The 26,692-nt window shown below is 39.8% G+C and overlaps 1 protein-coding gene across 2 annotated transcripts in view; it reads left to right on the top strand.

Annotated features, from left to right (window-relative positions):
* Positions 1-26,692, top strand: part of LOC140739296 (BTB/POZ domain-containing protein KCTD16-like) — a 245,647-nt gene that overhangs the window by 89,348 nt on the left and 129,607 nt on the right. The gene's annotated exons all lie outside the window — the stretch shown is intronic.

Raw genomic sequence — 26,692 nt, 5'->3', positions numbered from 1 at the left:
ATTCCAGCTCACAAATTTAAGTGAATTAACCATTATCAATTGTTAGTGCATAAAAGGTAGCAGGCATATAAAAAATCAAGCAGTACCGTAACAGTCTGGGAGCAAAAATGTAAACGTAGATCCGTAGAATCAAAACAGAGCCATGTCCTGAATAACAAAGGAAAACAAAAGAAACAGTGAGTAGTGTTGGAACTGGAGAACACCCCCTCCCTCCCGCTACCCAAAATTAGACGGCTACCTAAAAAAGCAGCTAGCTCTACCAAAAAAATTAACCCAAGTATGACTTCCAGTTCTGTGTCATTAACAAAAGTTCCGTATAAATAATATAACAAATAATAACTAATTTATGCACTAGAAAACAGAATTATAAATAGGAACAACTTCAACAGAAGTATAAAACTTAATACGAAGAAAATCAGAAGAGAACTAAAACTAACCTACCCCTTAAAAATTATAAAAGATTAAAAGAAAAAAAAAGGAGGGAGAAAAGGGGGAAATTATAAAATTCAAAGAGAGTCCTTATCAACCATTTACAGAAAAAAAAAGCAAAACTTAAGCTATGAATCAACCAACAGGGAGGCCTTCAATAAAAACTCCAAACCTCCAAAACAAGTTAAAGACAATTGTAGTTCTCTATAGATAAGGTTATACAAAAATAAAATAGATTACACAGGTAAAATCTAAAAGTTCGCAGGGAAACATTAAACTTAAATTATCTATTTAGAAAAAACGCACCAAGTCCAGGGAGAGATTGACTACAGCCCTTAGAGTTTCAATAGATAATGACTGAGTTATTCAAGTAAAGTCTGAGTTCAGAAAAAATAGTTTTACTTCGAGAAGCACTTATCAACCATTTTAGAAGGTCAGGCCGGTTCCGAAGAAGACGAGGTGGCTGGAAGACTTCCAACAAACGCCTCTGCTTCCTTCACTAATTTAAACCACTTATAATCTCCAGTAGTAAGCATAATTCGAAGATCGGCTGGGTTTCGGAGAGAGGGTCTGAATCTGCGATCGAAAAGCACTTTCATTACACCTTTAAACTCAGCATGCATCTTCAGAACCTGGGGGGCAAAATCCTCCACAAAACGAATGACCGTATTTTGAAAGACAAAAGTACCTCTGCGGCATGCCTCCATCATCAAACGGTTTTTCACCTGGTATTGATGAAAGCATAAAACAATCGGCTGTGGGTGGGAACCCAGAATTGCTCGAGGAATATAGATCCTGTGTGCTCTTTCAAGCTCAGGTGGAGTCGGAAAAAATTATTTCCCGAAAATCTCACAGAGAAACTTGGAAAAAAATTCAATGGGAGAGCCCTTGTCGGTGTCCTCTGGCAAACCAAGAATTCGTAGATTGCAACGTTTGCTCCGATTTTCAAGATCCACCATTTTGGAAAAAAGTTTACTATTCTTCCCCTCTAGGTTGGAGCAGAGAGTTTTAAGATATTGAACACGGCGTTTTAAATCTTCAGAAGTTACGTCAATGCGAGATAAATGTTCAGCATGATCATCCACTCTAGCATTAATCTGATCCAGTTTGACATTCAGCTGGTTGAAAGAAGTTCTAAATTCAGTTCTAAAATCCATTAAAGTATCTTGTCGATGTTGTTCCAGAACAGCGAGAATGTCAGCCGGCAAAGCCGTAGAAGTTTCCTTTTTCCCGGTTTTAGTACTTTTGGTAGCCATTATAAGATAGATGTGTTCGCAGGCAGGTAGAAGAGAACTAATAAAATACCTAACTAAGATTTAAGAAGGGAGGCACATAGTGCAAAGGAAAGAAGAATAACGGAGCAAAAGCTCGGAGCAACTAAACAATCGCCATCTTACTGGAAGTCGTGAATTCTTTAAAACAATCATCACTTACTGTGGTCACACTATTGGTGCACAAGAATTACACAAGTGTGCTGAGAAAATCCTAGCATTGGTGGATGCTCCAAGACCCAAGGATGTGTTACAGTTGTCCTTTTTAGGATTTGCCAATTACTGTAACAGGTTCCTGCCAAACCTGGCTGCTGGGCTCCACCCTTGAACTCATTATTACAGATTGGGAAGAAATGGCAATGGACAAAGCAGGGTGAGCTGGCTTTCTAAAAGGCAAAGGAAATAGTTATGTCAGACATTGTACTCACACATTATGATCCATATCGTCCAATGAGGCTTTCACAGTCTCCTGCCAAGAAAAGTGATCCACCTTGCCAGGGCCTGAATAGATAAATTTAAAATTTACTACACTGTGGATACCTATATAGTAGCTGTATTATATCGTATACCATATATGTCAAGGCCCGCAGGCCGGATTAATTATCTTTGGCCCGCGAGATAATATCTAATTACTATTAAAGCTGGCCCCAGTAATCGAAGCGCCTATGGCGTATGATATGGCTAATGCTGAGTTTATTCAGGTACCAGGTTTTCAGGGTTTTTAGTGTTTATTCGGCAGTCTTGCTCGGCAGTCTTCTTCATAAGAAACGGAATTTGTAAAGTGAAACACTTTGTAGTTATAGCAGAGACTGAGACACATGAGAGCAGGCTGAAAAAACGGAGGCAACGAAAGCTGCGTTCGCATGCGTCCGACTGATCCGGCCCGCATGAAGCTGCATTTTGCTCAATCCGGCCCATGACCTAAAATGAGTTTGACACCCCTGTAATACGGTATATATAGTTTGTATATGTAAGTTGAGATGCATTCTCTAATGAGCTGGAGTTTATTGCTAAGCAGGGAGGAGTGTTGTGTATTTAATATTTCAGTAATATTGTAAAAGTCAAGTCAAGTCAACTTTTATTGTCATTTCGACCATAACTGCTGGTACAGTGCATAGTAAAAATGAGACAACGTTTTTCAGGACGATGGTTTACATGACACAGTACAAAAAACTAGACTGAACTACGTAATAAAAAAAAACACAGAGAAAGCTATACTAGACTACAGACCTACACTGGACTGCATAAAGTGCACAAAAACAGTGCAGGCATTACAATAAATAATAAATGGGACAGTAGGGCAAGGTGTCAGTCCAGGATTCGGGTATTGAGGAGTCTGATAGCTTGGGGGAAGAAACTGTTACATAGTCTGGTCGTAAGAGCCCGAATGCTTCAGAGCCTTTTCCCAGACGGCAGGAGGGAGAAGAGATTGTATGAGGGGTGCATGGGGTCCCTCATAATGCTGTTTCCTTTGTGGATGCAGCGTGTAGTGTAAATGTCCGTGATGGTGGGAAGAGAGACCCCGATGATCTTCTCAGCTGACCTCACTATCCGCTGCAGGGTCTTGCAATCCAAGATGGTGCAATTTCCGAACCAGGCAGTGATGCAGCTGCTCAGGATGTATTGTTTGATTAAGCATTCTTTGTTGCTTAATTTGTTATGGTGATTTGTACAAAGAATGTGAAGTACATCATCATACCACCGCGTCATATACATGTGCCTTGCTGAACTACGAATGTACACGAGTTGTCTCCCTGCTCCCTTGTTTTCCTTTCAAATAGTTATTACGTTTTGTGATCACAAAACATAACAATTGGTAGATTGTAAAATGACCAAAGGGATCAGTGACTCTGAAACCTCATTCGCAGTACAAATTATGCAAATCTCTGCCATATAATATGAAGAGAGCACCAACTAGCAGCAGGCAGCAGGTTTATTGTGTTGCTACTCTGGTGGAAGTGATGCCATTGTCCAGACGTTAGGCTGCATTTCATTTCATTGTTTAAGTTGTATTCAGGCTTCTAGGCAGCGCTTTGAAATAGCAAACAATTTAGAGGAACAAAATGCCAATTTCTATTTTTTTCTTCACTACTTCAATTGAATACCACACCAGGCCCCCCATGCCCGATTCACCCATGTTTCTATAGCAGTGGGAGCAAAAAAATGTCTGCCAACCTTACCATTGCTGGGATCAGTGAATCTTCTAGAGTTCTGGACTTAGTCCAATTTGTGTTTAAACTGTGTTCTTTTTCACACTGGGAAAAGCACCTATGAAGTGGGTGGTTAATGAGCACTGTGGGCCTCAGACACCCACAGCACTGAAAGGTGGGTGGCTTTCTTTGGGTAGAAAGAGAAATGTATTTTTTGCTTACATTTTAATAATCTAGGCAGATGGGAAGTAATTGATTGCCCTGCAGTCATTTCCACTTCTTTTGGGAGCATTTAATATTTAAGGGCTGATGTACTGTAACTTAACAATGCTCCATTCTTGTTATATTCTGGAATTCTTGGCACCTTACATTAATATTGTATTGATAAGGATTGACAATGTGTTGTCACTATGCCTTTATCAGCTGCTTTAAATATGCTGCCTGGAGAGGAGCAGTTCAGAATATGAAGGAAGAAGCCATTAGTAGAACATGGAGGTCCAGTGATATCTTTTCTGGAGAATAATAAGGAGTGAATTCTGTCCCTGCCTGTGTGAATGTGGGAGCACCAGTTATAATATTCATTGTTAATATATTGCATTTGTGTGTGTTTACATACTGTAACGTGACACACCTGTGGTGTCAATAAAGGTAAAGACAGAAATCTTCAGCTGGTCAGGCACTGTTTCTAAAAAGAAAGACAGTAAATTTTCTGATCAACGACTCATTATCAGTTTATGAATTACTCTGCTTCCAGCCAATTGCATATAGTCTCTTGTTTGATTTGAGCCCCCAAATCCTAAGGACTTTCTGTAGGGGCACAATTGAGAGCATCCTGACTGGTTGCATCACTGCCTGGTATGGGAACTGTACTTCCCTTAATTACAGGATTCTGCAGAGAGTGGTGTGAACAGCCCAGAACATCTGTAGATGTGAGCTTCCCACTATTCAGAACATTTACAGACACAAGTGCGTAAAGGGTCCGAGGATCACTGGGGATCCGAGTCACTGCAACCACAGACTGTTCCAGCTGCTACCATCTGGGAAACGGTACCTCAGCATAAAAGCCAGGACCAACAGGCTCTGGGACAGCTTCTACCACCAGGCCATCAGTCTGATTAATTCATGCTGATACAATTGTATTTCTATGCTATATTGACTGTCCGGATTGTACATACTATTTACTACAAATTACTATAAATTACGCATTGCACATTTAGACAGAGATGTAATGTAAAGATTTTTACTCCTCTTGTATGTGAAGGATGTAAGAAATCAATTTAATTCAATTGAATTCAGTTATTTAATCTCAATAAATAAATAAAATCATGTAAAGGATGAGCCCCATGCACAATAAGTGGCCTGGAACAGATTAGACAATCACTTTTCACCTATATTTACATTCAATTAACATTTACTCACTTGGTATTCTTTTAAAACTGAACTTCATTCCCAAGTTGGTAAAGGAAATCAGGTGCATGGGCAGTATGACCCACCCATTGGTTGAAACGATGTCTGACATGTTTGAATATTTTCAGTATTTCTGTTTTATTCCAGATATGCACAAGCAACACACCTTTGATTTTTGACAGGTCATTAAAGTGGCATCTAGAAGTGAGGGAGATATTTATTCATTTTGAGCACTCTTTCACTCACACATCCAATGTAGCATTAAATGAACATCTGCAGTGAAAGAGACTGTGTTCCACCATCATAATTTCAACACATGTCAGCCTTCGTACAATCCTAAAAGAAAATAAGCTCACATTGATTGCTAGTGTTAAGTGTCCTGAAGGTTTCCCTTTTTACTTCACTGCAATGTTTTCTTTTTGAGAGTTTTCTGGACTTTAATTATGAGCAATAGCAAGTAACTTTCCACTTAGGTTCTCTGCCAGATTCATACCTGCAGTGCATATTTTTAATGTTGGAAATAAGTTTTGAATTTGTATGATTAAATAACATGGATATGAGCCAGTCATTACAATGATAGTGAATCCATTGAAAGCAATGCAATTAGAACTTTAAAAAAAACAAAAACTAAGGTGACAGTTCGCCACCATCTTCTTAATGTGATTCCACAAAATGAAAGTAATTCCTGATGGTGCTGTCAATTAGAATTTGGTCCAATTAACCAGCAACTGAACTGGAGTAGCCATATACGCAATGTATCTACAAGAGCAAGTAAGAGGCTAGAAATCTTGCATTGAGTTAATCACCCCCTCAATGCCCAAAGCCTGTCTGCGCCACCTACAAGGCTCATGGCAGGAATGTGATTTGCGTGGATGAGTGCAGCTTTGACAACACTCGATAAGCTCAACACCATCGATGATATAGCATTCCACCTGATGGGCACATCATCCACAACCACTCACTCACTTCACCACCAACACATTGTAGCAGCAGCTCTTCTGGCCCTGGCAGTACTGCAGCAACTCACCAAGACACCTTAGACAGCATTTTTAACAATTCTTGACTCCGAGGTAGAAGGACAAGAGGAAAAAAACATGGGAATACCACCACCTGGAAGCCACACGCCATCTTGAGTTGGAATATCATGATTCCTTCACTCACAATGGGTCAAAACTATGGAACCCCTCCCTTATAACATTGTGGATACACATGCACATATCAAGGATGAGTAATTAAATCCTGTGAGGACTACATCTCTGAACAAATGAACTAAAACATTGGATTCAATAAGCATTGATTTAGTTGTTGCTCAAGCCTGTTTGCTTTCAACAATATTTGTTCATTTCCAAAGTCTCTTTAAAATACAGCTGAGCTAGACTTTGGTATTATCTGTGATATTATTGCCACTTATTATTTGTTGATGAAAGAATTTTTTTATTGTTTGCTAATGATGGATGAGGTGGATGGTCGACCTCTGTAACATTTATAGGATTATAATTTGTCACAATATGCATTGCAATGTATTTCAATATCAATAATCACACAGCCTTAGAAAGTACTTTAACTAGTTTTGATTTGTTTTGGTACTTACCATTACAAGAAAGTTATTCCAACTCATTTAACTAGGTACAAAGAAAAATCTAAGAATATTTACAGCTGGGTCCTAGTTTATGTTCAGTAAATATATCAAAAGTTATCATCAGCACTTTGCAGCAGTAAATATGACAAAGTATAGATGAAAAAGTGAACTAGAAATTATCCTGCATATGATTAGTAGCTAAAATTGAAAATGTAAAATAAAAATTGAAGGATTTGCTATTCCCATTAATGGAAGGAAGATGTTCACGTCAGTCAAAGGAAGCATTCATCACAAAATTCATAATGCTGCAGATGGGAAGTAATTTCATCGGTTTTTATTCAACATATAATGAGATAAACTTCACCTAAAAATCGTTAGCTGGTGGGGTTTATTCACTGTCATTTATGTTTGCTCCTTGAAGAGCTTCTGAAATGTTTGCTCAGTCTAATGCATAAGTAGGTATTCATGGAATTGAGAGACAACAATGATCCTTGAAACTTAAATATCTGTGCAACAGCCTTTGAGCAGTGGTGCCCTCCTGAGATGAGAAGTCTACTGGCCATCCATTGGTTTCTTGTTGTTATACAGTTGGTTAAGTGTCCCATGGGATCTGTAGTGGTATCTCTACAAGTATACTGCGGCAATAAAAATATTCCTTGTAACAGGCATTCTGATTTAAAACTCACTTTCTCAATTAGTAGTATTGTATTCAAGTTTCTAAGATGATGTTCACCTAACAAGCTGTTTTAATTCATTGTTTCTTCTGTAGATTTACAAGATTATTTTAATTCATCTTGTTTTTAAGACATAAGTGCTTGTGATTGTTCATGTTCTTGAAATAAAAGGAAAACCTTGTTACTGACAACAATTGTTATTTTCACATAATACCGAACTGAGAGGTGGTTGAGCAATAATTTTCTTTTTACTTGCAATATGGTAAAGGAGATGGAGTGTGCAACTTGAACAGCTAATTTTATGGCTCCATTGAAAGAACAAATGATAGTATGCTTGAGTTATGTCTTTCATTACTTGCAGTTTTCTACAGTTCCCTTATACTTTTTTCACTACATGGAACTGTAGCTCTACTTGAGAAATAATTATTGTACTTTTGTCCCCATTAAAATCAATGCCGCTTATAAATGTCCATGAACTAAAACTACTTATATATCATTGAAATGTACTTTGGAAAGTAATGGCAGTGATGGGCTATTGATGATTTGAGAGGAACATGAGCCGATGATTTAACAACAGTACTATACAGTATGTTATTTGCTTTGAACAGTATGTTTCATACAAACTTGTAAGTGGAAGAAAAGGCTTGCATTTTTTCTCTGATGAGGGAAAGAAAAAGAATCTTCCTCTGCACTTTAAGGGGAAGGGAATTGGGGACTAGACTGACAATACAGCAAGTAGAAGCACTGACTCATAAATAGAACAGGCAAATCCAGGGGAAGCATAGGTGGAGACAAAAAGAGAAGCACAAGAGGGCCTGTAGGCTTAACTGCATTTACTTCATGCAAATAACCTCACGATAAACAGATGGATTAGCAGCATATGGGAATATAATATTGTTTCAGTTGTGGGGGGGGCAAGAGTGGTAGCTCACTTTCTGGGGTATAAATGTTTCAGGTGTGACAGTGAGAAGTGCAAAAGATGAGAGGCTGTTGTATTACTGATCAGGAAACACATTACCTTAGTACTTAGCAAAGGTACCCTAGAGCTGGGGCTCCCAACCTTCTTTATGCCATGGACTGCTACCGTTAACCAAGGGGTCCATGGATCCCAGATTGGGAGCCCTTGTCCTAGAGGGACCAACTAATAAGGCTATGAAGGGTAACACTTAGGAGTTAAGAAGTCCTAAAGTTAGGGCCCTAAAACTGGGTGAGGCAAATTTCAAGCATCAAGGTTCAAAGTTAAATTTATTTTCAAAGTGCATACACTCAGTGGCCATTTTATATGGTGAAACACCCTGGTTCCGTCAGCTGCATAGGTCTAGGGAAGACAATCTCTGGCCCCACCAAATGTGTGAAATTGAGGTGTGAGCCCACCCTGAAACCCCCTGTTAGTTTATCATCATTCTCTGTAAACTCTAGAGACTGTTGTGCGTGAAAATCCCAGGAGTTCAGCAGTTTTTGAGACACTCAAACAACCCTGTTGGGTACCAACAATCATTCTGCAGTCAGTGTCACTTAGATCACATTTTTTTCCCATTCTGATGTTTGGTCTGAACAACAATTGAACCTCTTGACCATGTCTGCATGCTTTTATGCATCGATATGCATTGAGACATGATTGGCTGATTAGATGTTTGTATTAATGGGCAAGTGTACTGGTGTTCCTCATAAAGTAGCCACTGAGTGTATATATTACCTTATATTGCCCTCAGATGCTTTTTCTCACAGGCATTCACTGTAGAACAAAGAAATACAATAGAAACAATGAAAAACAACACAAAGACTAAAAAACAACCAATGTGCAAAAGACTATATGTGCAAATAGTAAAATGGAACAAATAATAATAATATTAAAGATACTTAGAATATGAGTTGTAGAATCCTTGAAAATGATTGGATTTTGATTGTAGAAGACAGGATCTGGAAGAAGTAGATTGGGAAACCAACATCTGCTAAGTGGGAGGCATTTAAAAGTGAGATAGTAAGAATTCATAATCAACATGTCTCTATAAGAGAAAAAGATGGTAAGTTTAGGGAAACTTAGATAACAAAGGGTATTAAAGGTTTGCTCAGTGAAAATAAAGAAATGTGCATGAGATACAGGAAACTTTCAGAACATGCAATGTGGTCCATAAGGTATATAGGAGAAAATTTAAGAAAAAAATTAGAAAGGCAAAAATAGGCCCTGACATTGGAATCAGAATTGGTTTATCATGTACTGAACCACAGTAAAAGTCTTGTCTTGCGTACTGTACATGTAGGTCAATTTATTACACAGTGCATTGAGGTAGTACAAGGTGCAACAGTAACAGTATAAAGCATAGCAGCTACAAAGAGAGTGGAGTGAAGTGTTGAATCTGACTATTTAATTCTAAGATTAGGCTGTTTAATTGTTTTTTTGTAGTTTAATAATTATCTGCTTGTATTTTAACAAGTTCTTACTGTATATGAATATAACCATTTACTATACCTCTGGTGGCTATACCAAGTATAATCCTAGAAAGCTCTGGAAGCTTCTTTGCCCTGTATTATGTCAATAAATGCTTTCTCATTAGTTAACTTGGTGCTGCAGTATTTGAATAAGTGCTTTCTTATTGATTGACTCTTATCTACAAATTTAAATGGAACTTTCTTTATCTCTAGTATAAAAATAGCTGCTCTATGCTTGGTGGCATCTTTGCATCTTTGCTTTTTGTCTTTAAGCCCTCTGCTATTAGCTTCTGCTCCTGTTTCCTTTGTCCCATCAACATGTAATAAAATGATTGTGAAGCAGCTAGCTTGTTGCCTCTTTCTTGACTTCTGAAAGAACCTCGGATTAAAGCATCAGAATCCAACAGCAGGTAGATATTAGCATAATAAGATAGAGTGAAAGGTTGAGTAATCAACCGTTCAACAGGCAATAGTCATAGTCTTTTAACGGGGTAGAAGTTGTCCTTGAGCTTGATGGTATGTGCTTTCAGGCTTTTGTATCTTCTGCACAATGGAAGAGGGGAGAAGAGAGAATGAATAGGGTCGCTGGTGTCTTTGCTTATGCTGTCTGCTTTACTGAGGCAGTGAAAAGTAGAGATGCAGTCCGTAGAGGGGAGGCTGGGTTTTGTGATGTGCTGAACTCTGTCCACATCTCCCTTCAGTTTCTTGCAGCCATGGGAAGCGCAGATGCCATGCCAAACTGTGAAGCTTTGAACTTCAGCACAGTTGATGTTAACGGGAGCATGTGCACTGCTCCCCTTCCTGAAGTCAAAGAGCAGCTCTTTCGCTTTGCTGACGTAGAGGGAAAGGTTGTTGTCAAGTCACCATGTTATTAAACTCTCTATGTCCTTCTTGTACTCTGACTCATTGTTATTTGTGATACAGTTTACTACAGTGGTACCATCTGCAAAATTGTCGGTGGAGTTAGAGCAGAGTCTGGACACACAGTCGTGAGTGTACAGGGGGTAAAGTAGGGTGATGAAGACACAACCTTGTGGAGCACCAGAGTTAAGAATAATGTTGAGAGTAAATTACCTTGATAAGTAGTATTAAGGAAAATCCTAAACCTTTTATAGGTATATTAGAACAAATGGTTAGTTAAGGAAGGAACAGGTTGTCTGAAGGATCATAGGAATTATATATGCATGAAGCCAGGAGTTAGGAGCAAGAACCAAAATTGATTTTCACCAGCAAAAAGGACCTGGTGATTGGATGCTTAAGTGAGGGGGTGCACTGAATTTCTAGAGCACAACTGTATCAGGGAGGAAGAAGTGCTAGAGTTATGAGGGACCATCAGGGTAGATAAATTCCTGGAATGTATGGAATCCAGGCTAGAATGCTTAGAGAAACAAGGAAGGAGATTGCTGGAGCTCTGACAGAGAACTTTGCATCCATACTACATATGGATGAGGTACCACAAGGCTAGAGGATAACTAATATCCCCTGATTCAAAAAAGCCTAGACAAAATGGACTTTTGAGTTTTACATCAATGGTGGGGAAGTTACTGGAGAAGCTTCTAAGGGACAGAATTTATATTCACTTGGAAAGCCAATGACTGATAAGGAGGAATCATCATGATTTTGTGTAGGGGAGATTGTATTTCACAAATCTTATTGCTTTTTCTGAGAAGGTCACCAATGAAATTGATAAAGACAAGGCAGTAGATGGCTGTGTGGACTTCAGTCAGGCTTGTGACAAGATCAGATTTAGATTTATTTATCACATATAATTCAAAGCTCACAATGAAATTGCTTTAACAACCAACACACTTAGGATGTGATAGGGGCTGCCTGCAAGTGCTGTCATATATTCTGGTGCCAACATAGCATGCTCGCAATGTTCATCTGAGCAAGACAGAGCACAACAAACCAGCATACAACAAGCAACAAAAAAAGTCAGAAAAAGCCCCTTTCCTCCCTCCCATCCTCCTGCTTACCCACCTACTAGCATGGACACTCTTCCATCTCCAAAACAGACCTCAATTCTCCAGTCTCTAGGCTTCAGCCATCGAGCTTCAACTTCCTGACTTCCAATTGACCTCCGAGCTTTGACCTTCGTTATCAAACTGCAGACCTGCTGATGATGGGACCCCAAACGCCGTGCACATTGACTGACCAGCCCTTGAGTCTCCTTGTGCCTTCCACTGCACATACCTATGACATTGGGACCCATCAACCCGGGTCAGCCTGCCATCCATGTGTGTCCATCGTCACCCGTCCTTATCACTGGCTTTTAAGCATGGAGCAGAGGTATAGACTCCAGATGTCCTTCATCCTGTGTACACACAGTGAAAAAAGGATTTGGGTATGTTTGTCTTCATAGATTGAGATATTAACTATAAGAGTTGAGACGTCATGCACAAAACATTAGTTGGGCTGCACTTACAGTACTGTGTAGATTTCTTGTGTAGACAGTGCAGGAAGGATGTGGTAGCAATAGGGAGAGTACAGAGGAGATTCACAAGGCTGTGGCCCAGAATGGAGGGTTGTAACTGTGAAGGGAGATTGAATAGGCTGGGTTTATCCTCACTGGTCTGTAGGAGATTAAGGGTAAAACTTACAGTTTATAAGATTATGAAGCATAAATAATCAGTGTCTCTTTACTCAGGCAGGGAAGTCTAGAACTGGAAGGCAAAAGTCTAATTTGAAAGGGGAGAAATTTAAAGGAGATCTGAGGTGTAAATTTGTCCAAGCAGTGGATGGTGAATATTTGAAATAGGCTGCCAGAGGAGATAATGGATGCAGATACTATTACAATGTTTAAAGGTATTTGGACAGGTATTTGATTAGAAAAGAAAAATACAGAACAACACAGCACAGGAAAAGACAGTTCAACCCACCCACCAGTGCTGACCATGATGCCAATTTAAACCAATTTCATCTGACTGCAATACTCCAGCCACTGTTAGTTCATGTTCCTGTCTAAATGACTCTTCAATATTGCTATTGTATTCGCTTCCATCATTTCAGCGGGCAGTTTCTACCAAATACTTAACACTCTGTAAATCTCGTTTTAAAATTTCCACCTCATCTTATGGGATTAAAGTAGGTAGGCATCACAGATGTTGTGGACAATTGTGGCCTGTTTATCAGAATCAGAATCAGGTTTAAGATCACTAGCATGTGTCAGGAAATTTGTTGTTTTTCAACCTGAATTTGTGCTGTATGTCTCTATGATTCTATCAGTTTCAATAAAATTTTCAAAGAGGGTGGCTTGGGCAGGTTAAACACCCCAATGTTGCTTCTTTGCGGGTGATGCTACCTAAAAGAGCAGCAAACTTGATAATTCTGACACTATCATGACTTTTTTCCAGGTTATTTAAATAATTGTATGTTTTTTCTTTTAAAACATCAAATTACATGCTTTAATAAATATAAGGAAATGGATTCTCAAGGTATTGGATTAATAAAGCCATCTGTCAGATAATTTTTATAACATTAATTTCAGAAATCAGTTTGTGCTCTAAATGTATCAGTTGTTACTTTAAGGCTGCAAACAGTCAGAGTGAAGTGCAAGCTTAGTGGCTACATTGTTAAGCTGCAGCGATAATGCATATAACTATCTTCCACTAACTGCATTTTTCTAAAGAAACGCCTTTTTTTTATCAGAAGCTATTATCTCTGTCTTTAAATGGACCTGTTTACTGAGTAAATTGACCTCAGCTACTTGTTATGACTGTTTATGTGAGTCCTGTATCAGCCCTCCTCCCACTGCACCAGTTCATTGGCTAACACAGCTTTGACAAGACCCTCTATAACAATAATGCAAGTAAATAAATTCAGCTGTAAAATGTGCTTTCAGAAAATATTTATTTTATAAACATTAATATGTGTTATTCTAAAATCAATTGAAAGAGTAATTTATCTGATTTATGTTTACTTTATATTTATCAAAGCACGGTGAACAAAATGCATGGTTACCTTCAATAATTCTCACCACCCTTCCCTAATCCTCAATTTGCTATAATGTGAAGGAATAAGTAGTATCCTCGCAAGTGGAACAAGTGCTACACCTGCCCCTACACCTCCTCCTTCTCTACCATTCAAGGCCCTAAACAGTCCTTCCAGGTGAGGTGACACTTCACCTGAGAGTCTTTTGGGGTCATATACTGGGTCTTGTGCTCCTAGTGTGGCCTCCTGTATATTGGTGAGACCCGATGTAGAGTGGAAGACCAAATCGCAGAGCACCTACGCTCTGTCCGCCAGAAAAAGCGGGATGTCCCAGTGACCACCTATTTTAATTCCTCTTCCCATTCCCATTCCAATATGTCTATCTATGGCCTCCTCCACTGTCATGATGAGGCCACACTTAGGTTGGAGGAACAACACCTTATATTCCGTTTGGGTAGCCTCTAACCTGATGGCATGAACATCAATTTCTCAAACTTCCGGTAATGTCCCCCCCCCCCACCACCTCTTCTTCGTCATTTCCCATCCCCTTTTCCCACTCTCACCTTATATTCTTGGCCCTCTAATTGACTCCCAGATTGACTCCTTCTGGGCCTCCCCCCCCTTTTCTTTCTCCATGGCCTTCTGTTCCTTTCACCTATCAACTTCCAAGCTCTTTACTTCATCCCTCCCCTTCCTGCTTTCACCTATCACCTTGTGTTTCGCTTTCCCCTCTCCACCTTTTAGATCTACTCCTCAGCTTTTTTCTCCAATCCTGACAAAGGGTCTTGGCCCAAAATGTCAACTGTACTTTTCTCCATAGATGCTGCCTGGCCTGCTGAGTTCCTTCAGCATTTTGTGTGTGTTGCTTGGATTTCCAGCACCTGCAGATTTTCTCATGTTCGTGATTGAATAAGTAGTATCATTGCATTGGCAGTGCTCTGAATAGATTTATTGATAATTCAAATGAACTGTCTTCTTCAAGTATAGCATCTTCAGTTTGAAACTGTTTTAACGTAGCATCAATTACTTTTTAATGTTATTCCACATGGGAACAATATAGATTATATTGTGGCATTTATTCAATATGTTAATTTGTGAAATAGTAATGTAACGACAAGCTTTTGGGTTCCTCAAATTATTTGTTCTGCTTTTCTATAATGAACTGCTCTGATTAACTTTGAAGGTTTTAGTGATAGTGATGGAAAATTAGTTTCTTTAATGTTCCTTGAAAGTTAAAGTGTATTTCTCTTCTGAAATCAGTGCCTTGTTTGATTAGAGCATTATCAATGCTTTCATTTATAAAATCACAATATCTGCAGCTTTATCATACACTAATTTTCAAATTTAAGTCTTTTTCATTAAATATCTATATTTCTGGTTAAAGATTCATTGCAATAATACAGAAAGAAATCTGAGTTTTAGTGTGTGCAGAGTTATTTTGCTTGAACTGATTGCAGATGTCTTGCAATGGAATTTCTTGATGTTTTAATCTACCGTGCGCTCACTGAACAGGCTCTGGCCTAGAAGTTTGATGGTACCCTACCCTTTTATCGGATGGAAAATAGACCCCAGGCTGAGTGCTTGGGCTGTCCCCATTTAACAAACAGGTTCTGCTTTTACAGATCACCCTTAAATAGACTTTGTCTGTGAAATGCACAGGTTTGTTTTGGTATGATATGTTTGGTAGTAACTATACCCTCATAATATTATAATTACATCAAAAGTGCGTAAGCCTTTCAAGAAAGAATAATTGCTAAAGGGTGGGAGAGAGAGAATGGAAACTAGTTCTGCTGTTGCTAGGAATGAACGTATGTCTGCCTTTTGAGTTTAATAATATTGCAGGAGTTCATTTGTATGTATGAGATGTTTATAAGTTAGGCACTCGTAACCCAAGGATAGCCTATGTTTGCACACAAGACAGTAGAAAGTTCATCATACCACTTACTGAACCAGGCATCTCTAAGAACATCTGGAGGACACATCAGCACTATTGAGATTACAGATTTAAATAGGGACCCTGTACTTGTTGAATCTTCTTCTGATACTGAGCTACTTGGTATCTAATTCATATGTGTTGAGCATTCCTGACAAATTTTCATGATACCAGACAGGATGAAGCATTCAGCTATGGTGTTTAACGTCCCATTGCTGCTTTGTCATTTGAAGCTGATGGTTAAAACCTGGTCAGTTTTTTTCTGACGCTGATAAGCTTAAATCAAGCAGCTAACAGATTGTCATGGATTCTGCACTATTTCAGGTGTCTGCCAGTTTGAGGCTGCCTCAGGCCTGGCACTTGGGGGCAACGATAACAGAATCAGCAGAGAGAAAGTACAAGAGTAACATAAGGGAGAAGATGAAAAAATGTGCTTAGGAGGCCATATCTACGCTGGATATTCAGAAGTATTTTCTTATCTCCAGTTTGTAGAAGTACTTCAGAAAAGGTGATTTTGATTTAAAAATACCTTACCAGTGTTCTATCTGCATCACATCCTGTTATGGAGGCTCCAGTGCACAGGGTTACTAGAGGCTGCAAAGACTCAACCAGCTTCATTACTGGCACAACCCACTATCCACTATCAAGCACATCAAGAGATGGTGTCTCCATCACTAAGGACCCTCACCATCTAGGACACATCCTCTTCTTGTTACTACAATCAGGGAGGAGGTACAGGAGCCTGAAGACCCACATTCTGAGATTTTGGAAAAGCTTCTTCCCCTCCACAATCAAGTTTCTGAACAGTCCATAAACCTGTGAGTGCTACCTTGTTATTCACACAAAATGCTGCAGGAACTCAGTAGGCCAGGCAGCACCTATGGAAAAGAGCAAACAGCCAATGTTTCCTCCAGTATTTTGCATGTGTTACTTTAGATTTCCAGCATCTGCAGATTTTCTCGTATTTGTGATCTACCTTGTTATTTCATTTTTTTGGCACTTTTTAAAAATTTATAGGTTTCTAAGCCTTTGAACTTGTCACATACTGTTGCCAAAAAACAACAAATTTCACCTCCTATAAGTCAATGATAATAAACCTGTTTTCGATTCTGACAGTGACAGCATTTCCTTTGGCTGTCAAGATGTCTGAGGCACTTAACTTTTTTCACTACTGCCCTGCTTTTCAGGCTGGTGCAGGTGACGTCAGTAATACCTCACTGCGGATGTCTACCACAACTGGAGAAGTCTGTAAGGATCATTAGACTGTTGCATTCAACCACAGATAATGTGAAGGAGAATGGGAATATTGAGGCTGGTTTATGTGACAAGATTCCCCAGAGTGCCGTGGATGACACTCAAATTGTTAATGTGCCCTGGTAATAGACTCCACAGCCTTATCTGCTGAATGAGATCCCAGTCCCTTATTTTTCAGCTGGTTTGTGATCCTGCAGACCTATGAATAATTTCTTGGCAACCGACTCAACGTAGTCCCTTGCCAATCCTCTATGTCACTTGTATTTCACCAGAGGGTCTAGCCCAAGGTTGCTTGTGATTGTCAAGGACTTCCCTCTGCAAACCTGGCTTATGATTCCTGTCAGGAGCGCTGGCACAGCTGTGTATCTGACACAAAACAAGAGCCAGTCCACTCTCAGAGATACCATTAACCAGACAATTGGCATGATTAAGCAATGCTTTGCTTTCATTGATCATTCTAGGAAGCAAGGTTTGGTGTTTTTGTATAAAAACTTGTTCTGCATAGAACCAGCTAACATGCAAGCCCCATGTCCTCCACAGTTGCTCTTGGGTGTGATCAGATGCCCAACTCAAAGAATTTTGTTTTTCACTAATGTTAAGTAACGTTGGGTTGAGAGGGATAATAAACCATTCATGAAGGAATGGCGGACCAGACTTGATGAGTTGAATGGCCTTAATCTGCTCCTATGTCCTTTTTCTTATGGTTACAAAACCTGCTCAAGGTATTTAGAGTAATTGAATGATCACATCTTTTCAGCAACTGACTCTATTATTGTATATAGTTTTTTAAAGTAGCAAGTAGAGGAAATTATCTCGGCATCACAGGCTGCCACATTCCGTCAATACTGATAAACAGTCAGAGAAACATTATGGCATTATATACTTCTCAAAATATTTTACTATGTTGGTTAATATATGTTAATTATTCTTATTGGCTAAACTCCATTCATGTTCTCATATTTGCATTTAAAGTTAAAAAAAAAACACAGCCAGAGCTGAGAAAAGAAACACTGGCTCAATTAAAAAAAGAGCTTTGTTACATTTTCTGTAGACAATTTTGTTTATTGGCAATGTGTAAAAGGCTCTTTGCATAAGATGGTTTAAGGTAAAAAAGCATGTTTTAAAAAAAACTACCAGGAATATGCCCAACCAGCTCTCCCTAAGGAGAAAATGTCCAAATTGCTCTCATTGATTGGAAAGAAAAATATAACATTTCAAAAGGCAACTCCCAGAAATAGTTCCTCTCAGTATTATTTCTTCTTAACCAATTGAAGAAAAGGCATGAAGAAAATCTTGTGATGATACTGGCAGCTGGAAGGATTTTTTTCTGGCTTTTAGTATGATAAATGACCAATAAACAAATTAAAAACAAGAGAAAATCTGAATATACCAGAAATCCAAGCAACACATTCAGAATGCTGGAGGAACTCAGTGGGCCAAGCAGCATCAATGGAAAAGAGTATTGTTGATGGGTAGGCCCAAAACATCGGCAATACTCTTTTCCATAGATACTGCCTGGCCTGCTGAGTTCCTCCAGCATTCTGTGTGTGTAACAAACTATTTAACATTTGAGAGAGGTCAGGGGATAGATGTTGGAGACTTCATCTATGAGACTTAATAATTAAGCAGAAACCAAATTAAAATGGAGGGAAGCTGTTTAAAATAAAATAATCAAATTTTCTGTGGTTATAACTTTAAATGCATAAATAGACTGGTGAAGCATCGTGTTCATTGTACAGATTTATATTGGGCCAAGTGTAGAGAAGCTATCAATCATTAAAGGAGCAGTTGAGGACTAGTCACTCAGCTGCTTGAAACCTTCCTTTCTTGCATTTTTCGGGAACACAAAAATGCAGCCTATACAGAAGTACTGTAACCTGCTGATAGCAGGGCTCACCCACTAAGGACTGACTCCCAAGCTTAACCCTAACTTGGGAGGCCAACTCAGTGTACAAATTGGATGTTTTTCCGAGGTTGACCCGCCCCTCAGGACATTTATGTACACAGCACAAGCCATGAGCTATATTGAAATGCCATAAATGGCCTAAAAATGACTTGGATCTCCATTGAACCCTGCCTCCATTTCTTATAGAGTCATTGAAAAGTACAGCACAGAAACTGGCCCTTTAGCCCATCTAGTCCTTGCCAAGCCACCTACTTACCTTGGCAGTCTTTGTTGGCACCTACTTTGTTCCCATTTCAGACAGAAGCAGAGCGACTCCTTTTCAACAGCCTCTCCCAACTTTCAATTCTACCACCCTGCCCTGACTGTCTCCTGTAACTTTTATCAACTTATTTCTGAAACTGACAGAATTGATATGAATCTATTATGTGGGATTAGTAACTGAACTTTCACTTCATAGTGCAGACTGGCTGTATTGCGGTTTCATTAATCAATGTTTGAAAGAATATGATTATGAGTACAGTGCTTTCAATGCATCTTAATTTTCAAAGTTTTTAAATCTGATGGCATTGTGTTTGTTGACAATGAAGTTCTAAACTCATATGAAGGCCTTAAGCCCTATCAGATGTAAATAGCCTTGAATACCTCACTAAAGGGAGATTATACTGTAACTACCCAATCTTCAAAGACTAGTACCCTTCACTGTTTATCCTTCATAGTGAAAATAGCTACCAATACCCCACTATTTGAGCAGTGGGTCCCTCCTCCCTGCCAATGAGAAGTGTTGGGCTTGAAATTCTGCCCTGTGTTCGTTTAGGAAGAGAGACAACCAACACCGGAATATTACAAAACTTGGGTTTATTGCAGAATCCGTAACTGGCACAGCGAATCCACGGAGTCGCTGGAGAAGGCGCGTTCCGACCTCCCCTTACAATCTGCTCTTATTTATATCCCTTTTCCCCCCAGCACAGCCCCCCGCTACATATTAGGTAATATCGGGCACTTGTGTCCATCTTATTGGCCCGACGCCATACACTCACGAGTTACCTGTTTCTTTTGTTTACTGAATCGCGTGACACTAGTAGTTTCGGTGTAGCGGAATCCCCAGTTTCGCTTCCCCCCTCCCTCGCATTCCAGCCTCCTAATATTACGTGAGCCACTCCTGACCTGTAATGGCAGTCTCGAATTAACCCTAACATTAACCCTAACACTCCCTCCCTTGGCCTCCCAGAGGCCACATCCCTTACAAGCTTTTCCGCGGCTGTCGGGATCAGGCAGGGAGGTGAGCGTCCCCCGGCACTCTTTGGCGTGTCCTCCCTATTTGCTTATCCTGATTTGTCCGACCTAGGGTCACAAAATATGGGTAGGGATTCCCTAAACATCCGCAATTTTTACAAGTAGCATGCAACATTTCAGAAAACTTATTCAAGAACAAATTCACAATCCCCCCCTTGCCATGGTCCATTTCAGTCCGTGTCCTCCCATAGCGCGTCCGCTTTCCGGGAGGGCCGTGTCCTCCCCTTCCACCGGGAACAAGGGTGCATGGTACGCCGGTGGAGGTCCATCCTTTCCGGTCAAGGCTCGATCTATAGTCCCGCAACAACAACCACACGTAATAAAGATAGCAATTGAAATAGACAGTCCTAGAGCCGACTGTCCCAGAAACGCTCCCCATTTGCCAGAGGTCTTATTTAGCCAGTAGAAAATAATGCCAGTTATTGTCCCCCTCCCTTCTTACCTTTTAATGCCCTGTTGGAGACCTCGGTGACAGGGTATGGACCATGCCACCGTTTTCCATTCCAGGTGAGCTTCCCCGGGCCTCGGAGGAACACTTCCACTCCTACCTTGATGGTGTCCGACCCCTGCGGCTGCTCACTGTTAGATTATTGAACTCGCACAGTTATCAATTTTACCATATTTCTAAAAACTCTCATATACTCTGTTACTCAACACACAAATGTCTGAGTTTTGGTAACTCGAAATTGAAGTGCTCCATGGCTCCCTAGTACACAGAGAGGATCAAATGTGGGACGGTCGCCTTTCAAAACCTGACCTTCGCGTGGGAGATTTCTCCTCTTAACAACCAGTCTAAGGTTGGCGCCGTCAGTATCCCTGTGTACTACGGTGTACCGCGACACTTTTCTCCTCACTCCTGAGACTTTTATGCCCATCGTGGGCGGCGGGTACCCTCACTCAGAAGACTTTTCCACGGGCGGAGGATCTTCCTAAAAACAGATAAGAGTTAGTACTTACCAGTCACGATTCTGCACCGGGAATGATCTCTCCCAGGGTAATTTGGGGTTGGTGAGGATCCGTCAGCAGACAAGATCTAACTCAGTGATTTAACTATCTAGTGGAAGTCTTCGATATAACAGGCACTTCCTGACCTTAGTCGAGCTTGCGGCCGCAAGTTGTCTGCTGTCGGACCCGCCAGCCTGTGTTGTCTCTCCCTCCCCACGTCGGGGTCACCAAATGTTGGGCTTGAAATTCTGCCCTGTGTTCGTTTAGGAAGAGAGACAACCAACACCGGAATATTACAAAACTTGGGTTTATTGCAGAATCCGTAACTGGCACAGCGAATCCACGGAGTCGCTGGAGAAGGCGCGTTCCGACCTCCCCTTACAATCTGCTCTTATTTATATCCCTTTTCCCCCCAGCACAGCCCCCCGCTACATATTAGGTAATATCGGGCACTTGTGTCCATCTTATTGGCCCGCTGCCATACACTCACGAGTTACCTGTTTCTTTTGTTTACTGAATCGCGTGACACTAGTAGTTTCGGTGTAGCGGAGTCCCCAGTTTCGCTCCCCCCTCCCTCGCATTCCGGCCTCTTAATATTACGTGAGCCACTCCTGACCTGTAATGGCAGTCTCGAATTAACCCTAACATTAACCCTAACAGAAGGTAATTCCAGCTAACAAAGTAGTTTAAAACACAATTCATTTATTTTCAGTCACACATGTTTAAATCCAAGCAACATTCTTAAAACTCACTTAAACCTCACAGAGGATTTCTTTCTTATACATTTCGAAATTACAAGCCATTTCTAAAACACAAAGGATTTCCAGAATACAGGTACAATTCCTATAAGCTAAAAAATTATATCAATGATACAGACGAATGAATTGTCCATTGAAGAAATCGAAAGTAGACGAATAGATTCTAGTTCACCCCATGTTTCTTTCAGGTTTCTTGATGTTCCTAATAAGCCTGAACTGCTCTCGACATTTATACAGTTTCTTTGTCACTTGGGTGACTACACACTCACGGTATACTGTATATTTACTCATATATCCATTTTACACAAATGGCCTATAAGCTTTTTGGAGGCAGAGTTCCCAGCTACCCACAATTAAAGCTGTAAAGTTAACTTCCTTGAGTACATACCCCTTGCAACGTGAATAGGTCAGTTATTCATATGTTAAATGATGGTCCCCATCTGGTTTACAAGCTTCCTTGAATTAAGAAAATTAGTCAGCATTGTCTGTTTTGAAACAAGCTAAATTAAATAACCCGTTTTCTTATACTGAACCTCTTAAGCAGCAATAAACCAGTTACCCAACATCCTGCTTCCTACAGACAATTTGTCTGATACATACAGAGCTTGTTTGAAAAGCTGCTATAGACAGTGCTTGTTTTTAACTTAATTCTGATTACTGTTTGCCATTAACATTTTAAGAACTGAAGAGTGGCGACCAGAAGCTAAACAAAGGATATTAGTTGGAAGTTTAAATCACAACTATTTGATCTTTATGAGTGGCAGCTGCTGTGTTTAGAAAGCAAAGCTTGGCAAAAATAAGGGGCCCCTTGACCCAGGAAGCAAACACATAACAAGGATTCTAGGAAAAATAGCTTGAACAATGACATTGACAATATTGTTGGAGATATCTATGGGCTATAGATTTTATGAACTAGAGTAATATACTCATTTACCTAAAGAAGATAAATTGATATTAATGAATACCAGGTTTATATTAGAAATGGAATTAATTAATTTGGTTAGTTCGAGAAAACTGGTGGGTGAATGAGGTATCATGAAGATATATTTTGACTTGGGAAACAGGAGTGCCAGACCTTTAATACTATGATTTACTTTTCAAAATGTTTTGGTATGTCAATTATTCTGATTGGCTAAACTCCATTCATGCTCTCATTTTTGCATGAAATCTAAACCTTAGGCTACCATCTTATAGGCAAATGCAATGGTCAATTTTATTTTACTTGATGAATGGATTATTGTCGAACCTTTCTCTAGAGATCTGTTATATTTGGTGTGATTAACAATTACTAGAAGAGGAGAATTTAGAACTGGAATTGGAATTGGTTTATTAGTGTCTCGCGCACCAGGATACAGCGAAAACGCTTGTTTTGCACACTATTAATACAGATCGTTGAGGTAAAGCAAAGTAAATCAATAACAATGCAGAACAAAGTGCAACAGCTACAGAGCAGGTGCAGTGCAGGTGGACAGTAAGGTGCAAGATCATAATGAAGTAGATTGTGAGGTCAAGAGTCCTTCTTATTATATTAGGGAGCCATTTAATAGTGGGGCAGCAGCAATCCTACAGCCTGCTGGTGCATGCTTTCAGTATTTTGTGTCTTCTGTAACATATGATATGTTTACTTATTTATCAAAAAGGATGTTATGTTGTAACTTCTGAAAATTATTTAGAAACTGAGAACACCATCAAATAAGCAAATGCGACGGTTCAATTTTATTTGTGTCAAAGAATAAGAATATGGCTTAATTTTGAAAGCAGAAACTTCACAAAGCAATAGGTTAGACTTCAGTTGTGTCTGTAAATTGAGAGAATATAGTGTCTGGTTTCATTATGTTTCAGACTTCAGACCAAGATTGCAATTTCCAGATCCAAGTCTTCCCCAGATTACAAACACCAGACTCACAGGCAGCTTGTAGGTACTAACAAGCACCTGGGAGGCCAGTGGGATGGATAGGGTGGATTTCCTGGCTGCTGTGGGGATGCAGGCTTCTTGTGCCATGTGGGAATGGGGCAGTTTTGCTTGCCTTCTCTCCCCACAGCACTGTACCCAAACCTCGGTGGCTCCCCTCCATCCCACCCCCCTGAACATCAACAATCAGAGCTGGGAGCTGAGTCAATGAGTTCAACTGACTGCAGTCCCTCCTGTGCCTGCTCACTTCCCTGATCCAGTTGTTTCTGTTCATTTCTGAGTTGCAAAGAGTTCTCAGCAACGGAACTCCGTTGTAACCTCAGGACCTCCTCTACCTACTTGTGTTAGCTACAGTTTACAGTTTGGCTGTAAAAGAATGAAGTGAAATAGGAAACACAGACCAACGGCTTCCTTCATATAATCAGATAATTAAGCAATCTTTGGCATCAAATGTACAATTAATTTGCCGGTTGTCAGAAAGGGAACAGATGCATGTGAACACCACCAGTGGCAGGTTTCCCTCCAGGTCACACACCATTCTGACCTGAAAATCAATTACTGGTTGCTTTTTGTTGCTAGCTCTCAATCCTTCAATTCTCTATTCAGCAGTAACATGGAAGTGCCATCATCAAAAGTACTGCAGGTTTTCAAGATGGTGCTTATCACTACCTTCTCCATGGCGATTGAGAATGGACAAAAAGAGTACACCTTGCCACTGGTGCTGAGATCCTGTAGATTTGACTCAAAGGATCACTTAGAAAGTTTGAATGTCAAATCATGATAATTAACTTGCGTGACGACTCACTTCACTGTATGTTTTGATATACATGTGACAAATAAATAAAGCTAAGTTTTGCTAAGTAACAGTGAGATATTTAAAATCTATGTAAATGTAATATTATTTATGGCCAAGCTGAGCACTTCTGTTTGGATTGTATGTCCACTTGCTCACTCATTGCATTTACTTATAGGAGTAATGGTTGTTCACCTGGTTCAACTTCAAGTCCTTGTGACTGATATGAATTTAATCAGTTGTGCTACACCTATATTTATCTTACCATTTACTCATCTAAAATTTTCGAGAAATTATTTAGTATCTAAATGAGTGGAAATGTTACTAACATTTCCTGCATGCAGAAAACATGCAGTTAGTTCCAGGCGATATTAAATATTTTCTTTCAAGTCAAGTCAAGTCAAGTCAACTTTTATTGTCATTTCAACCATAACTACTGGTACAGTGCATAGTAAAAATTGAGACAATGTTTTTCAGGACGATGGTTTACATAACACAGTACAAAAACTAGACTGAACTACGTAATAAAAAAAAACACAGAGAAAGCTATACTAGACTACAGACCTACACTGGACTGCAAAAAGTGTACAAAAACAGTGCAGGCATTACAATAAATAATAAACAGGACAGTAGGGCAAGGTGTCAGTCCAGGCTTTGGGTAGTGAGGAGTCTGATAGCTTGGGGGAAGAAACTGTTATATAGGCTGGTCGTAAGAGCCCGAATGCTTCGGAGCCTTTTCCCAGACAGCAGGAGGGAGAAGAGATTGTATGACGGGTGCATTGGGTCCTTCATAATGCTGTTTCCTTTGTGGATGCAGCGTGTAGTGTAAATGTCTGTGATGGTGGGAAGAGAGACTCCGATGATCTTCTCAGCTGACCTCACTATCTGCTGCAGGGTTTTGCAATCTGAGATGGTACAATTTCCGAACCAGGCAGTGATGCAATTGCTCAGGATGCTCTCAATGCAATCCCTGTAGAATGTGATGAGGATGTGGGGTGGGAGATGGACTTTCCTCAGCCTTCGCAAAAAGTAGAGATGCTGCTGGGCTTTCTTTGCTATGGAGCTTTGCTCATGTCATACAGTTGGGCTTCTGAAGGAGAAGAGATATAGTGCATTACAATCACCTTTAGTTATTTTCAAATACCTGGGTTCATTCATTGATTATACACTAATCAGTGAAGGGTCATTAGTCACGTTACATTCATGTAGACCGCCATACTGGATGGTTACATAGGCCTATTTTCATTTTTGTAAACATATTCACCTTTCACTAATAGAAAATCAAAGACCTGCTTTATTTATATTCATTTACGTGCATTAGGAATTTTCTGTGGTGTGTTAGCGTGACTTAGAATAATAAAATGGCAACATTCAACAATTATAAGAAGAACAAATTATATAAAAATAAACTTAATGGGTAAAGTTCGAATATGGAATAAAATATGCATAAATGTATTAATACCAGCAGGTATTTACAATGTAAGCAGCATTATAAAAAGTGTTTTAAAGTGTTTACAGTACAGTGCTAGAGGTAATAATAGATAGAGGGGGTGGAGGTTGTTAACTAGAATGGTTGATCAGATTAACTGCTTGGGGAAAGAAACTTTTAAGATAGTGTGATGATTGTACTTTAATAGTCCTATACCACTTTCCAGAAGGGAGCTTTTGGAAAAGACATTTTGCTGGGGTTGGTGTCTGCAATGATTTTTCTGCCCTTGTCTTTGTCCTGGACACATACATTTACTGTAGTGATTGTAGGCTGTAGCCAGTGACCTTTTCAGCTGACCTGACAGTTCACTGTAGTTTTCGTATATTGTGAGAGGTTGCTGCACCAAACCAGATGGTAATGGCTGATGTGAGGATGCTCTCTGTGATGTAGTGTAGAATTGCACCAGAGTGTTCTGGGGAAGGTGGAATTTTGCCAACTGCAGATGTGACCATAAGACATAGGACTAGAATTAGACCAGTCAGCCAATCGAGTCTGCTCCAGCATCCCATCATGGCTGATCATTATCCCTTTCAACCCCA

The sequence above is a fragment of the Hemitrygon akajei genome, chromosome 15, assembly GCF_048418815.1.
Source record: "Hemitrygon akajei chromosome 15, sHemAka1.3, whole genome shotgun sequence".
NCBI classification, from domain to species: Eukaryota; Metazoa; Chordata; class Chondrichthyes; order Myliobatiformes; family Dasyatidae; genus Hemitrygon; species Hemitrygon akajei.
This window is presented reverse-complemented; position numbering and strand designations above follow the sequence as displayed.